Raw genomic sequence first — 15,359 nt, 5'->3', positions numbered from 1 at the left:
TCACGGTTACAGTATTTCCACTAAGATCCTGATCACAACAGAGCTGCTGAGATGCTACTTTTGGCAACTCTCAATAACTAATGCCAAAGCACTGTTGAAGAAAGCCTAGGAATAGGCTAAACATCTACCCTGTTTACAGCTAGGGATAGTAATAACATAATCGATGGTCTCTTGTAGACAAGGATGACATCGTAATGACACTAAGCAGACAAAGAGAAGAAAATGAGCAAAACAAAAATTCAGCTTTATTCCATTCAAACCAAACTGCCTACTAGTTGACTTTATCTAGGGATAGGTAGTCACCACAATCCCAGAGAATCACTGGGTTGCTCTCTCATGAGAGAATGAGAATGAGAAAGAAGACCGGTAATGGTTCAACCCAAGGGTCACTGCACTTCAGGCAAGGGGAGATGTTGAGAAGGAGAGCTCTGCATGGTAACCTCAACCAGTGCGGGAACTGAACCAATGCTGTTGATAGCACAGTGCATCACAAACCAGTCGACCAGCCAATTGATCTAACCCACCCCTTCAAATTAGCAAGGTCTTTGCCATGTTTCTAGCACACCAGGGTAGTGCTGTACTGATCTCACCCAAACCATAAACGTAGTTACACAAATGTCAACACACTTATCCTGGCTGAACTGAGTACTTCAAAAAGATAAACCATACTTCGGTCCAGGTCGTCCAGATATTCAATATAAATCTAATCTGATTTGCCAGCATTTGGCCCACATCTCTCTAAACCTTATCTATTCACATATCCATCCAGATGCCTTTTAAGTGTTGTAATCATACTAGCCTCCACCATTTCCTCTGGCAGCTCATTCCACACACGCACCACCCTCTGCGTGAAGATGTTACTCCTTCAGTCCCTTTTATATCTTTTGTTTTCACCTTAAACTTATGCCGTCAAGTTTTGGATTTGCCCTACCCCATGGAAAAGACCTTGCCTATTTACCCTATCCATACTCCACATGATTTTATAAACCTCTGAAGTCACCCCTCAGCCTTCAACACTCCAGGGAAACTAACTCCAGCCTATTCAGCCTCTCCCTATAGCTCAAACCTTCCAAACCCAGCAACATCCTTGTTGAGCTTTTCTGAACCCTTTTAAGTTTCACAATATCCTTCCTATATTTCAAAAGGTGGCCTAACCAATAGCTTGTACAGCCATAACTTGACCTTCCAACTCCTATACTCAATGCAATGACCAATAAGGGAAAGCAGACCAAAAGCCTTCTTCACCACCTGATCTATGAACCTGCACTCCAAGAACTCTTTGTTGAGCAACATTCCCCAGGACCTTACCAGTTAGTATAAAGGTGCTGCCCTGATTTGCCTTCCCAAAACACAACACCTCATTATCTAAATACAAGTCCATCTACCACTCCTCGCTATATTGGCCCATTTGATCAAGATCCCATTGTACTGAGGGAAACTTCTTCACTGTCCACGACACCTCCAATTTTAGTGACATCTGCAAACTTACTAATTATACCTATGTTCGCATCCAAACCATTTACACAAATGACAAAAATCAGTGGACCCACCACCGATCCTTGTGGCTTCTGTTACAAAGAGTTTTGTGACCCAACTCTGCCAAACCTTGGGGACACAGGGATTTCAGGCCAAATCCCTATACCGCTCAGTCAAAAGTCCATGATTTGGCCCATTAAAAAGAGAATAAAACTGTAAAAACATTTGCTGATATAATTAGATCTCACATGAAGAAATAGAATATTTGGCATTTGGAAACAAGTTGACTGTCTCAGCCACTCAATTTATTTAATTTCCTCCAGACTGTTCCTGGACTGACAGCAGCTTATTCACGAACCATTGGTTTCAGCTAGTACCATTTTCACCAGAGTCAGAGTCAGAGTTATTGGTCTAACGGAGTTGCTAGGTTTCCTTTGTTACATTTACGATTCAATAGGTGGTCATCCTGAAGTTGTAGGAAGATCCTTTAGAAATGCACACATTTCTTTACCGACAGCAGCTCAATCAAGACGGAAACCTCAATTCTGTTGAAGGTTACTCAACATATCTGTCAGGTGTTTATAACTGAATTCATGCACTAAATTTGCTTCAGGACAGTCAGCAGAATACAAACAAATCTCAGTTGGCATGAAGAAGGTCTCCAATACTACTTTGAGTCATCAACTGGCAACTGTTGCAGTCGTTGTAAAAAGTTTCACTAAGATTGAGTAACTCAAGAATTTCAAACTGCAAGTGCCATTCACACAAAATAGGTCATGGTACTGCGGATTGTGTATTAACATGAACAGAGATTTAGTTAAAACACTGAAGAGTTAGAATTAATGCTTTTTTTTCAGGTTGGAAAGTTGTAACTGGAGTGTCACAGGATCAGTCCTCGGTCCTCAATTATTTACCTTCTACATTAATGACTCGAAGGAGTGTGTAATGTATCCAAATTGACATATGAAAATAGGTGGTGGGGATGTTGTGATGAGAACATAAGGAATATTGAAAGGGGAAATGGATAGATTGGGCAAGTGGGCAAAAACTTGGCCAACAAAATTTATTGTAGGGAAGTGTAAGGTCATGCACTTTGGCAGGAAGAAACAAAAAGGTAGAATTATTTGAATAGAGGCTACAAAGGAGTGCACCACAGATTTCAGTGCTCATGTGTGGAACCAAGTGAGAATGCACATGCTACAATTAAGGCAATTGCAATTTGGCCTTTGTTGCCAAAAAGTTCAAAAATAGACAAGTGTCAGGAGAACTGCATTGGGTGTTGGGAAGGTCATCAACTGTATAGTGTACTGTTTTAGTCCCTGTATTTAAAAAGAATTTAACAGCATTCGAGGCAGCTCAGAAGGCATTCACTAATCTGATTACTGGGGTTAAGGGTTGGTTCATCAAAAATGGTGAAACAAGTTAGGTCTTTATTTTTCTAAACTCCATTGAATGAGGGACATTCTTATTGAAACAATCAAGATTCTGAAGGGAGCCTCACAGGGTAGATGTTGAGAAGATATTACCACAAATGGAAAAATCTCAAACTAGGGTACATTGCCCAGTTATGCTGAAACCTCATTTAAAATGGAAACGCAAAAGGATTTTTTTTTCTCCCAGAGGGAAGCGGATGCCTAAAATTCTCTATCCCAGAGATTTGTAGAGGCTAAATCACAAAGTACTTACAGAGAAAGTAGATGAGTTTTAAAATGTTGGGGAGATGAGGTATGAGCTCACACAAAAGGAGGCCGGAGATAGATATGACTTGGAGGAGCCGGTGTTGGACTGGGCTGGACAGAGTTTAAAAAACAAAATCACACAACACCAGGTTATAGTTCAACAGGTTTATTTGGAAGGACACACTTTCGGAGCACTCAAAGCTAGTGCTTCCAAACAAACCTGTTGGACTATAACCTGGTGTCATGTGATTTTTAATTGAGACAGATAAGTCATTATCTTGTTGAATGACAGAACAGTTTTGAGGGACTGAATGACTTATTCCTATTCTTAATTTCTTAAGTTCCTATGTCTTTTACATTCAACTAGGCCTCAGCAATATCCCTTGAAACCATTTTGCAGTGACTGAGGCAACAGTGACCAAGATCCTAACAACTTTACAATGCATAGGAGCGTACACACTTCAGCACCAGAGCATAAGAGGATTCCGATGAACCATACATTCCTGCAGACTCAAGAGGGTGGTGCTGCACTAACATAAACAACACAGAAACCACTGAAGAAATTCACCTCAACGAATTTGCAAATTCCTGCCTACCTGCCAGAATCAAATCAACTTAGCACAAATCAGACACTGAAATCATGCTCCTTAAAACCACCTCAAACTGCAGGGACCCAACACTACTTCAGTAAGATAGCACAGCAATGTCAGCAACTGCTTTTAAACAATAGGTCAACCAAGGTGTGCATAACCACAGGGAGTGGCTATATCACTAGCAGTTAAGCCAGAAGAGGATGTTCCATGCATACTCAATAACATAAACACATCATAGCTTTTAAAAGAGTAAATATTACATCAGCTATGACCTAAGAACACATTGAAGTTTCTGTATTCACGTCAAAAGGTTTCTTCGTTGCCTTCTTTCCCAAGGTGTACATCACAGGTGCCAAGAGCACTCTAACATTTTAGTCTAAATAGTGTTTCTTCCCGAGAGTCTGAGTAATACAGTACATGTGTCACAACTCAAAACTGTAGAATTCAGATTCAGCAAATAAACTGTTGTTTCAGTCATACAAAACATGGATTAATTCAACACTTTTGGACCAACGAAACATTTTCTGTAGACTATTCAATAGCAGAGTTCAAAGCATTTGAGGCCAGTCCAAACCCTGACCTGTGACATTCAACAAGCTCATTGCACGCATCAAAAGATTATGCTCATCCACCATTCCTACCCCAGTGTCATGTGTCAATAATACCTTGAAGGCCAGTTGAAATTTGCTAACTCAGCAAAGAGCAGGGATAAAACCTGGAACCAGTCTTGTAAGGCTCAGTGCCACATCTGATGTGGCACATTTGCTCAAAGCTATGCAAAAGAACAAAATGAAACTTGTTAAGTATGTGTTTGCCACTGACTGAGCTCAATCACCTGAGTCACAAGGTTCTGTGATGAAGTACCACTCCAGTACATCAGCACAAAAATCAAAGCTGACATTTCAACACTTCAACTGAGGGAGTGCTACAATTTAAAAGCTGCTGCCATTTTGGACAAGAGGTTAAACTGAGGATTCTAACTGCCCTCTCAGGTAAATGTAAAGGATCTTATGGCACCAATATTGTACGGCATGGGAGTTATCCTCTGTGTCCTGGCCAATATTTATCCCTCAAAAACATCATAAAATGGAATTTATGGTCTATGTCACACTACTGCACATAAAGCAACAGCTGCATTTCATCCATTCCAAAAGAGATGGCATTTCCAAAAATAGCAGTTAACTGGTCGTAAAGTTCTTTGTAACAGACATAAAAGGCACCATACAAATGCATGTTCCTTACAAATTGGCTTTGTATACTTCATCATATCCTCAGATATTCCAATCCATTTCTCAAGCAATTATCTTTGAAGTACAGTGATTATAAATGTAAAGATTAAGAGACACCAGCTCAGAGCAAAATTTTGTCCTCAATTCTTCATTAGAAAGTTTGTCAGCATCTACCCATACTGTAATTCGAAATACTACAGTTTAACCTCTCTCAACCTGCTATAGTCTAATAACACTCCAGCTTCTCCACAGATTTAGAACAAAAGGTGAAAAATAGAAGATTGTGAAAATGTGAAGTAAGCAACCAGAATTAGTGGTTGAAAAGTGAACCCAATATTTACAAATTAAAAGTGGCTTAAGGAAAGGGTGGACAAAGGATTAGGATTAGATGAGCACTTGTTTCACATTGCGATTTCTATGTAATAAGTGATAACAGCAACAGATTGTTAGTTGATATGATTTGCATCCCTTTCCCAAAAAGCCAGCTCACTGTTTGTAACAAATATGATGTCACACCTTCATGCTCCAAGCTACATTTTCAAAAATAAAGTCCTTCTTTTGATCTTCTCTCTGTATTTCTCCCCAGCAGCATGTACAAACATATTCATTCGCTATGAAATAGCACTGATTAACACAAAGCTAATTACAGACAATGTTAAGCACTTACCCTAAGGCATCTCTGCTAAATTGTTGTTAGAACATTCTAATTTGAAAGTCTCCCTCAAAAATGATTTTAACTGATCACAAAGTTGCAACTCGCAAAGTTGACAATTTCTTTTCCTCCGAAGAAAATAAGTCACCAATTCTCTGTTGCATTTTCCATAGGAGGAACATTGCAAACCAACAACCTATTAAACAATCCATACAATGAATTAACCATACAGATATGGTTAACAATATATGATTAACAATCCACATGCCAGCCCTGTTCCATAGGCTGACAGAGCATTGGAAATGAGTAGTGTCCACCACAAAGTATGTTGTACTATACATGACAAAGTCTATGATGTATTCAGATAAACCAGCATTATAAAACCCACATCAAATGAAGACACATGAAGTCAGTATAGCAACTGCAAGGTTTGAAAAGAATTAGCAAAAATGAATTACCCCATATTTCAATGTTTTTGAAATGGCAAATGCATATCACATGGAGCTAATAAGCAAAAAAGATTAAGTAACAGTAATTCTAATTTAATTCACCCCTCCCTTATCTGCCCTCATGACTTCAAATGTGACCAGTGGTAACTGATCTTTAAATTATCCCACCCCCTCACTTATCTTCACCTGATTACTAACTCTTACAGTTCATCACTGGCTTCTGCAAGAGATGTATTCTTGACATTATCAACAGTGTACAACTCTCATCACGTTTGTGCGCAGATATTTTCTCCATGAAGTCAATCAAAATATTACAAATGGCCTCAGTGCCACTGCTTTACGAAGAGCAAAATGATCAATATTCCTGCTATTGATTGTGATCAAGTGGAACAACTTCGCTTCCCTAACCCGTCCACCCAAAGTACACAATACCTGTGTGTGGCTGTCAGTCAGTGAAGACAGGAACTGGTGAAGCTGTCGTGTTCCCCTCCTTACCAGATTTACCAGTATGACAACATTTGTTGTTAAAGATGTGTGACTTTCAGTGGTCACAACTAATGCCAGAAACCCCAAAACAAGAGATGGGCAGAAGTATCAGCACAATAACAAAAAGTCATAGTGCAGGTTTCCAAACTGAGAAATGTAACTTAAGATACGTACACAGTCATCGAAATGTACAGCACAGAAACAGACCCTTCGGTGCAACTCGTCCATGCCGACCAGAAATCCCAACCCAATCTAGTCCCACTTGCCAGCGCCCGGCCCTTATCCCGCCAAACTCTTGCTATTCCTACACCCAATCCAGATGCTTTTCAAATGTTGCAATCATACTAGCCTCCACCACTTCCTCTGGCAGATCATTCTATACATGTACCACCACCTGCATGAAAAAGTTGCCCCTTAATTCTCTTTGTTATCTTTCCCCTCTCACCCTGACCCTTTGCCCTCTAGTTCTGGACTCTCCCACCCCATGAAAAAGATCTTGTCTATTTATCCTATCCATGCCCCTTGTGATTTTATAAACCTCTATAAAGGTCACCCTCAGCCTCTGAAACTCCAGGTAACACAGCCCCAGCCTATTCAACCTCTCCATCTAGCTCAAATCCTCCAACCCTGGCAACATCCTTGAAAATCTTTTCTGAACCCTTTCAGGTTTCACAATCCTTTCAGGAAGGAGACCAGAATTGCACGCAATATTGCAAAAGTGGCTGAACCAATGTACTGTACAGCTGCAACATTACCTTCTAACGCCTGTACTCAATGCTCTAACCAATGAAGGAAAGCATACCAAATGCCTTCTTCACTATTCTATCTACCTGCAACTCTACTTTCAAAGGAGCTATGAACCTGCACTCCGAGGTCCCTTTGTTCAGCAACACTCCCTACGACGTCACCATTAAGTATACAAGTTCTGCGAAGATTTGCTTTCCCAAAATGCAACACCTCACATTTATAGAAGTTAAACTCCATCAACCACTCCTCAGCCCATTGGCACATCTGATCAAGATCCCATTGTATTCGGAGTTAACTGCTTTGCTGTCTAATTTTGGAGTCATCGGCAAACTTACTAACTATACTTCTTATGCTGACATCCAAATAATTTATATAAATGACAAATAGTGGACCCAGCAACAAATCTTGTGGCACTCTACTGGTCACAGGCCTCCAGTCTGAAAAACAACCATCCACCAACACCCTGAATTCTACCTTCGAGCCAGTTCTGTATTCAAATGGCTAGTTCTCCTTGCATTCCATGAGATCTAACCTTGCTAATCAGTCTTCCATGGGGAACCTCGTTGAACGCCTAAATGAAGTGCATATAGATCACGTCCACCACTCTGCCCTCATCAATCCACTTTGTCACTTCTTCAAAAAAAATCTCCATCAAGTTCATGAGACATGATTTTCCAAGCACAAAGCCATGTTGACTATCCCTAACCAGTCCTTGCCTTTCCAAATACATGCACATCCTGTCCCTCAGGATTCCCTCCAACAACTTGCCCACCACTAACGTCAGGCTCACCAGTCTAGTGTTCTCTGGCTTGTCTTTACCAGCTTTCTTAAATAGTGGCACCACGTTAGCCAACTTCCAGTTTTCCAGCACCTCACCTGTGACTATCAATGATACAATTATCACAGTAAGGGGCCCAGCAATCACTTCCCTAGCTTCCCACAGAGTTCTAGGGTACACCTGATCAGGTCCTGGGGATTTATCCATTTTTATGTGTTTTAAGACATCCAGCATGGTCCCTTTTCAAAACACTCCTTTCCTTCAAACTTGTGAACTTTGGTTCATTTTTGGGGAAATTAAAATGTCATCACTTCTTCACATGTTGCCCTTCAAAATCACCTTTGCCTTCGCACCACCCACTTATTTTAAATATGCATTCAATCAATAGAACACTCACTAGCAAAAGTACAACCAACCAGAATTAGGTATCAGGAAAATACAAACGTGCATTCAGTTGTCACTGTCTGAATCAGTGTAGCACAATAACTCATTCCAAAAAAGGAGATACAAGTCTTTGTTCTGTCTTTTTCAAGTATTATTCTATTGTTACTTTACACAATTCCAGTTGTTTTCCTCTCCAACATAAATTCACTTTCATCCCAGGGGGCCAAACTAGCGTGGAACTCGAAAGCATCGAAATCAGTTTCACCTTTCAACCTCAATTCACCTTGAACCACTTTAAAATGCATCACAAACCCCTTCATCTACAACATTTCTGCTTCTACACATTTTCACCTCTACTGGTTTTCTCTCATTCTGTCTCATACCCTTTCTTCCCACTTCTACCATCCTCTTTCACAAATACGATCCACTCCGTGGAGTCACTATGTCACTCTGCTGTCACCAGTTCCATCTTGCTTCATACTCTTCTATCTCCACAGATTTCTCAAAGTAGTAAAGGACATATCTGACTTTCCCCTATTTATTACCTTGAACATCACTTTTCATTTTCTTCCCAAAAACCTTGTTATTTAAGTTGAAGACAAGTGGAGGTTGGAGCAGTAAAGGGTAAAGCAAAATACTAGCAAATCTTCATACAAATTAGTAAAGATAAAACACTTCCATGTAAAATGTGTCAGTCAGGAAGAAGTGTAAAAAAACTTTTGTTCTTTCCCCACTTGACAATTGCACTCTCCCCTCACCTCACTTTTACGACTTATTTTCACTCTTCCACTGAAGCTAGATGCTTAAAGAAACAAACACCTTGCCAATTCCTCACTTTAAAGCCCCGCTTAAAACTCAGCAACAAACTTTTGAGCTTTTCTGCCCCATCCTCCAATCTTTTGTTCCTGTTCTCAATGCTGAATTAACACAAAGTTGCCTGGTCCACCAACATAAAGCTCCCCCCCACCCACACACACAATTAAACTACTGTGGTTGTATCTAGACTCATCTTCATATCCCATCATTAACTTCGCATTGGAGGTCTTCAAAGTCCTCACCTCCACACCATTTCAGAAACTTTCTTACCAGAAATCTTTCAATATGCTCACTTAACCTTCCACTAAGCAGTGGTTCATCCTCATTAACACTACCCTGCATTCCCACAGTCATTATTCTATATATCTACCCACAATTTTCCTAATGAGCACATCTCTTACCTCAGCATAATGCCATTTCCTACCATCCAAATGTTTCACCTGAGCAATTAGTCTCTAAACTCACCTTTAACCCAGCATACTCATGCTTCAGCTGATCTTTCCCTCACAAACTCCTGCTGTGGTCCTCAACTCAGTCACAGAACTGCCCTCTATCCAGTTTCTGCATTCAATACCCTCAGCTCTATTAGATCACAATCTCCTATCTACCTCATTGTGCTGGTATAATAACCATTTCCATGCCTTTAAATCAAAGGCTTCGCCAGCTTCAGCATATGACTAGTCTGTTTACTCACCATCAGACACAGCTCCACCACCTCAAATAACATTAACCACTTTGACACACACTCCTATTATGGCAAAAACTAGGAGAATAAAAATAATCCTTTTCTCCCTTCCCTTCTGCCCTGCATCCAATTCTCCATCTTCATCTAATTATACAAAGTAAAAAGCATATTGTTCTGGTTGGAAACAAACCACAATGTTCTTCACCCTACCGTCAACACATTGTATGATTCCTTCTCCACATTACTGTGGCCTCCTATACTGTATTATCTTTATTCTCCTTTCCCCATCAAACACTGCCCTTCATTCCCTATGCCACATCAAACGAGTGCCTCCACCCCCATTTCTATCACACATTCCCACCCTTCCAAATCTCTCATTCACGTATTTCCAAATAATACTACATTTGTACATGTACCCATCTCTAACTCCTTCACTTCAGCTCCCTATCCAGCTATGGGCTTTCTTTCTCCATAATTTAAAGTAGTTTACCAGATTCCCCTATTCAATACAACTACCAAATGCTTCTAACAAAACAACATTCCAGACTGCTTTACAGGCTACAAAACTCAGTACTGTGCTGACTTTTCTCAAACTCATAATTATTAGCTTGCTTCTGCACTTCTTCCAGTATTCTTTCCTCCTTGGTATCATTTCAGCTTTGTATCTTTTGTACATTTCCAGTATTCCTTTTCTCACTTTATTCCTGTCCCCCTCGCATTCACCACTAATTTTTACCTCTTCTTCAACTTTCCTCTCCATTAAACCCATTCTCTCTCACTTCCATCTCCTTTCCTTAATCCATTCCCTCATCATCTCTCCTCCTCTCTCATTTCTCTATTGGTCATATATTCAACAATTTCACTCTTTCCCTTCTATATTCATATTACCCATTTCCCCCCTCCCTACCCACTTCCTCCTTCACTCACTTTTCTCTCCAATCTACTTTCCTCTTCCATGCCTTTGCTCTGCACAGTCTTTCTCCTAATGTTTAATTTCCTCTCGACTCGACATGACCCATTGAATCCATTTCCATCTTTCTCCCCAATATCACGGTGGCTCAGTGGTTAGCACTGCTGCCTCACAGTGCCAAGGACCTGGGTTCAATTCAAACCTTGTGTGACTGTCTACGTGGAGTTTGCACATTTGCCCCGTGTCTGCGTGGGTTTCCTCCAGGTGCTGCGGTTTCCTCCCACAATCCAAAGATGTGCAGGTTAAGTGAATTGGCCGTGCTAAATTGCCCGTGCTAAATTGCCCACAGTATAGGGTAGGTACATAAGGAGTAAATATAGGGTAGGGGAATGGGTCTGGGTGGGTTACTCTTCAGAGGGTCAGTGTGAACTTGGGCGTGAAGGGGCCTGTTTCCACACTGTAGGGATTCTATGATCACCTCGTAACTTCTACTTCTTCACTTTTCTTTCCTCTACCATTTTCCATGAATTTATATTCCTCTTTCTTTATTCATGTTCCTTTCTGTATGAAGTCTCCCTTTCCCTTCGTCATACACCTCCATCATTCATTTACCAATTCTTCTTTCCCTTGGTTTATTTGTTGCCCACTTTCTGAATTCTTCTCTGCCTGCCCTTCTTTCTCACTGATCACATCCTCTTGCTTTTCTACTATACCTCCTCCTATTTTACTCATTCTCTTTCCACTGTACCTATTCTTATTTTCCCATCTTTCATGGTTTTCCTCATCCTGAACTTCCAATTTCTCATTGTGTCAACTCTCTTCACATCTCTTGTATCTACCGTTTTCCTTTTACTATGTAGCCTACCGTTTCCCCTTGACTTTTTTTAAACTACTCAGTCAGGCAACCTCTTCCTCAAAGTCTCCTCCTCTCCCCATCCACTCAATTTTCCCCTTCAACCTCTACCAGTATCCGACTTTGGGGCTGTACAGTGGCTCAGTGTTTAGCACTACTGCCTCATAGTGCCAGGTACCCAGATTTAATTCCAACTTCGGGCAACTGTGCAAACTCCGCACAGACATTCTCCCCGTGTCTATGTGATTTTCCTCCAGATGCTCTGGTTTCCTGCCACAATCCAAAGATGTGCAGGTTAGGCCACGCGAAATTGCCCATAGTGTTCCGAGATAAAAATCACACAACACCAGGTTATAGTCCAACAGGTTTAATTGGAAGCACACTAGCTTTCGGAGCGAAGCTCCTTCATCAGGTGATGTTCTGAGATGTGTAGGTCAAGGGTACATATAAGATAACAGGGTAGGGGAATGAGTCTGGGTGGAATATTCTTCACAGGGTCAGTGCAGACTTGTATTGATTCTATGATTTTATCTTTCTTCTCCCCTCATTATCTCATTCTTCCCTTTATCCCCCACTTATTTGCTTTTACCACCTTGTTTCTCTCCTCTTCCACATCCATTCCCCTTACCCCCTTGCTACATTTCTTTCCATTCCATCACTTTCCTTCCCTCTCTCTTGGCTCACTGTCTTTACCCCCTTTTCTCCTCCATTTCCTTGTTTTAAATTTGCACTTTTCCTTTGCCCTGTTAACCACGTCCTCCAGTGTGTTTGTCCACTCTACTCAATCCGCTTTCACATTCGCTCACTTTCCCCCTTACTTCCCCAGCACCCCGTCCCACAATCTTTTGAAACAAAACAGGATCGCTCTCCCACTTCGTTTCATTTTCCCACTCTGGTGGTGGGGTGGGGGTATCTCCCTCACCTCCTTCCATCCCTCTGGAACCATTTATATTACCAAAGAAAAACACAAACCCATTACACTTCCTCCATCCTATGGTACCTCCTTTCCCCACCCCTTCAAGTTTTTTTTTGCTTGAAATAAAAACTCTCATCCTTCCTAACACCCGTGACAGCTCTCGTCACCTCCCCCCCCCCCCAACCCCCTCCAAAAATTGGGCTGCGGAGGATGGCCATCGAAGCCCGTCTTCCACAAAAGTTGGGGTGGGCTGAGTGTCTGAGGCGGGCCTTGCGGGCTCTCGCGCCTCTCCGCCCGTGTGCTCGGATATTATAGTCCAACTTCCCCCGCCTCTGCCCTCGAATCTCCCGGCGGAGGCGGTCGGCAACGGGCCGATGGTTGATGGAGACAAGGGACGGAGGTTAACCCTGCCGGCGGACGGTTGAAGACCCAGGGGCTCGCGGGTCGGCGCGAGGTGGAGGCGGCAGCGGCAGCAGGCACCGCGCGCGCCGCGGCCACCCAGTGTCAATCACTCCCCACCCCCCCCCCCCCAAGCCCGTCCTTGAACCACCGGCCATCATTTTGTGTAGGCGTGTGCGCGTTCTTCGAGAGAGAGAGAGAAAAAAACACACACAAACAAAATCGCATCCTTCCCCTTTGCAAGAAAACTACGCGCAGAAGCCGCGATCCGCTGCATCGTGCCCGCCTGCCGCCGTAGACGGTGCATCCTTGCCCTTTCTCCCTCTCTCTTTTCTGGCCGATGCAGCTGCTGCAGCAGCAGCAACAACAACAACCGTGGCACAGCACCGTCCGTCCGTCCGTCCGGCCAGCGCCGCGCGCGCCGAGCACAGATCTCCGGGCAGCCGCGAGCCCCGGGGACTCGCTGATTGACAGGAGGACAACTTACCTGGGGGGCTGTGCAGACCACACATCGAAGCAGCGGGGCTAACGCACAACCTCAAACGCCCGCACTTTCTTTTTGCTTCTCCCCGTTCGCCGAGAGGTGGTTTATCTTCCTCCTCTCCGAAAAGCAAAAATAGGTGGGGGTGGAGGGGGGGGGGGTGTTGTTGGTGTGAAAGCAGCAACTTTTCAGCTCAGCACTCTACCCCGCGCCATGTTGTTTTTTTTGGAGGGTGGTGGGTAATATTACGTGCGCCAGAGAGGTGTGGGGTGGGGTGGGGGGGGGGAATTAAAATTTGCATAACAAAAGTAAAAGTAACGGTTGCCATATGGGCCGAGGTAATGGATAAATAATGACGGAGGCGGAGACAGAGTGGGCAAAGGGAGTGGATTTGCGAAAAGTACACCATTCACCACACCCCCTTCTTCCCACCACCCTCCCCCTCTTCAAAACAAAATGAGTGTCGAGGGGGATTCCGCCGTGGTTTGTCAGGCTCAGATAAACTTTGACACCTCCCATGAAAAGATCGCTTTCCCTGGCGTCTCCCACAAAAAAAAACAACAACCACAAATGCGGAGCCGGGCAACAAGACTGAGTGGGATGACTGTACTTCCCGTGTGCCATAATCGATCGATTCCGAGAATCGACTTCCAACCCGTACTCCAGAGATGAGGAGACGACATTTCTCTCTCTCTCTCTCTTCCACCAACACACCCCGTTTTTGTTTTGCTGGCCGTTTTGGTGTTTTAACAGGGGCCGAGCGTGTCCACTTGCTCCGCACTTGAGTGGGGGAAAAGTTGGATCGAAGACGGTGGGGGAGGGAGCGGCAAGATGACTCCTGTTTTGTGTGTGTGTGTGTGTCGGGTCAGTTTTATAATTGGCATTTTCCAAAGGGGTGTTTGTGTGTGTTTTTTTTTGCAAACGGGGAGGGATTCCCAGCTGCGGGGGGGGGGGGGGGGGGGTGCGGTACCTGGCGCTGGAAGGTCGCCGCTGCTCACAGCCGCCATCGCCATCAGCGGCGGCGAGGCCGGCTCCTTCAGACCTGGGCAACATCCTCCCTCCGCTCAACTCTCCCCGGGGGACAGCCTCGACCCCAGACACCCCCCCCCCCCCTTCCCTTCCCTTCACCTCCTCCTTCCCCAAGTCCTCGAAAACAAAAATAAGAGGGGGGTTGGGGGGGGGGGGGAACATGTCATCCTACTCCGCTTCCGGGAACGTGACTTCTCCGGCAGCTGGAATGTCACATTCAGCAGAAGAAAAACACACACAACAACAAAAAATCACTCGAACGCAAATAATAATAATTTAAAAATCCCTGATCGCGGCAACGGCGAAGGATCTGCACACTCCGAGGGGGTGGTTGGACGCGACTGAAGTGTATTGGGGGGGTGGGGGGGGGGAGAGAAAGAATGCAACCATGAGAGAAAATAAAGTGCTAACGAGGGCTCGTCGGGGAAATGCAACTCTTATATTTCCATCCACCCCCACCCTTTCCTTGCTCCGATTATAAGGAATAAGTAGGGGTGGGGAAGGGGTAGGGGGAGGGAAGGGGAGTCCGGTTACCTGGAAAAATCTGGACAAAGCACGGCCACGGTCCGAGAGCAGGATGCCCACTCTTTCTCTCTCTCTCTCTCTCTCTGTGCTTGTGAAACCAGGCTGTCAACATTTACACACACACAAAAAAAAACCAGTCTCCACCTGCTCGATCCAGTGCGGCCAGCCCCTGCTCCTTTCTCGATCGACGGCGGTCTTAACGAACGACACTTTCTTCTCTCTTTTTGTTTTTGGGGTGTGGGGGGCGGGGGGGTTTCTGTTGTTGAGAAATA

At 43.6% G+C, this 15,359-nt stretch overlaps 1 protein-coding gene across 2 annotated transcripts in view; it reads right to left on the bottom strand.

Annotated features, from left to right (window-relative positions):
• Positions 1–13,692, bottom strand: part of bahd1 (bromo adjacent homology domain containing 1) — a 70,764-nt gene extending 57,072 nt beyond the window's left edge. Inside the window, exon 1 of one of the 2 annotated variants that reach the window (XR_015757981.1) lies at positions 13,540–13,692. The gene's annotated coding sequence lies outside the window, so the exon portion shown is untranslated. The remainder of the gene's footprint in view (positions 1–13,539) is intronic. The other variant, XM_087990114.1, reaches the window with a different exon arrangement.
• Between the last annotated feature and the right edge of the window lie 1,667 nt (positions 13,693–15,359).

This window comes from Chiloscyllium plagiosum, unplaced genomic scaffold (genome assembly GCF_037043375.1).
Source record: "Chiloscyllium plagiosum isolate Xiang-an unplaced genomic scaffold, Cpla_swu_hap1 HiC_scaffold_8, whole genome shotgun sequence".
Classification (NCBI taxonomy): domain Eukaryota; kingdom Metazoa; phylum Chordata; class Chondrichthyes; order Orectolobiformes; family Hemiscylliidae; genus Chiloscyllium; species Chiloscyllium plagiosum.
This window is presented reverse-complemented; position numbering and strand designations above follow the sequence as displayed.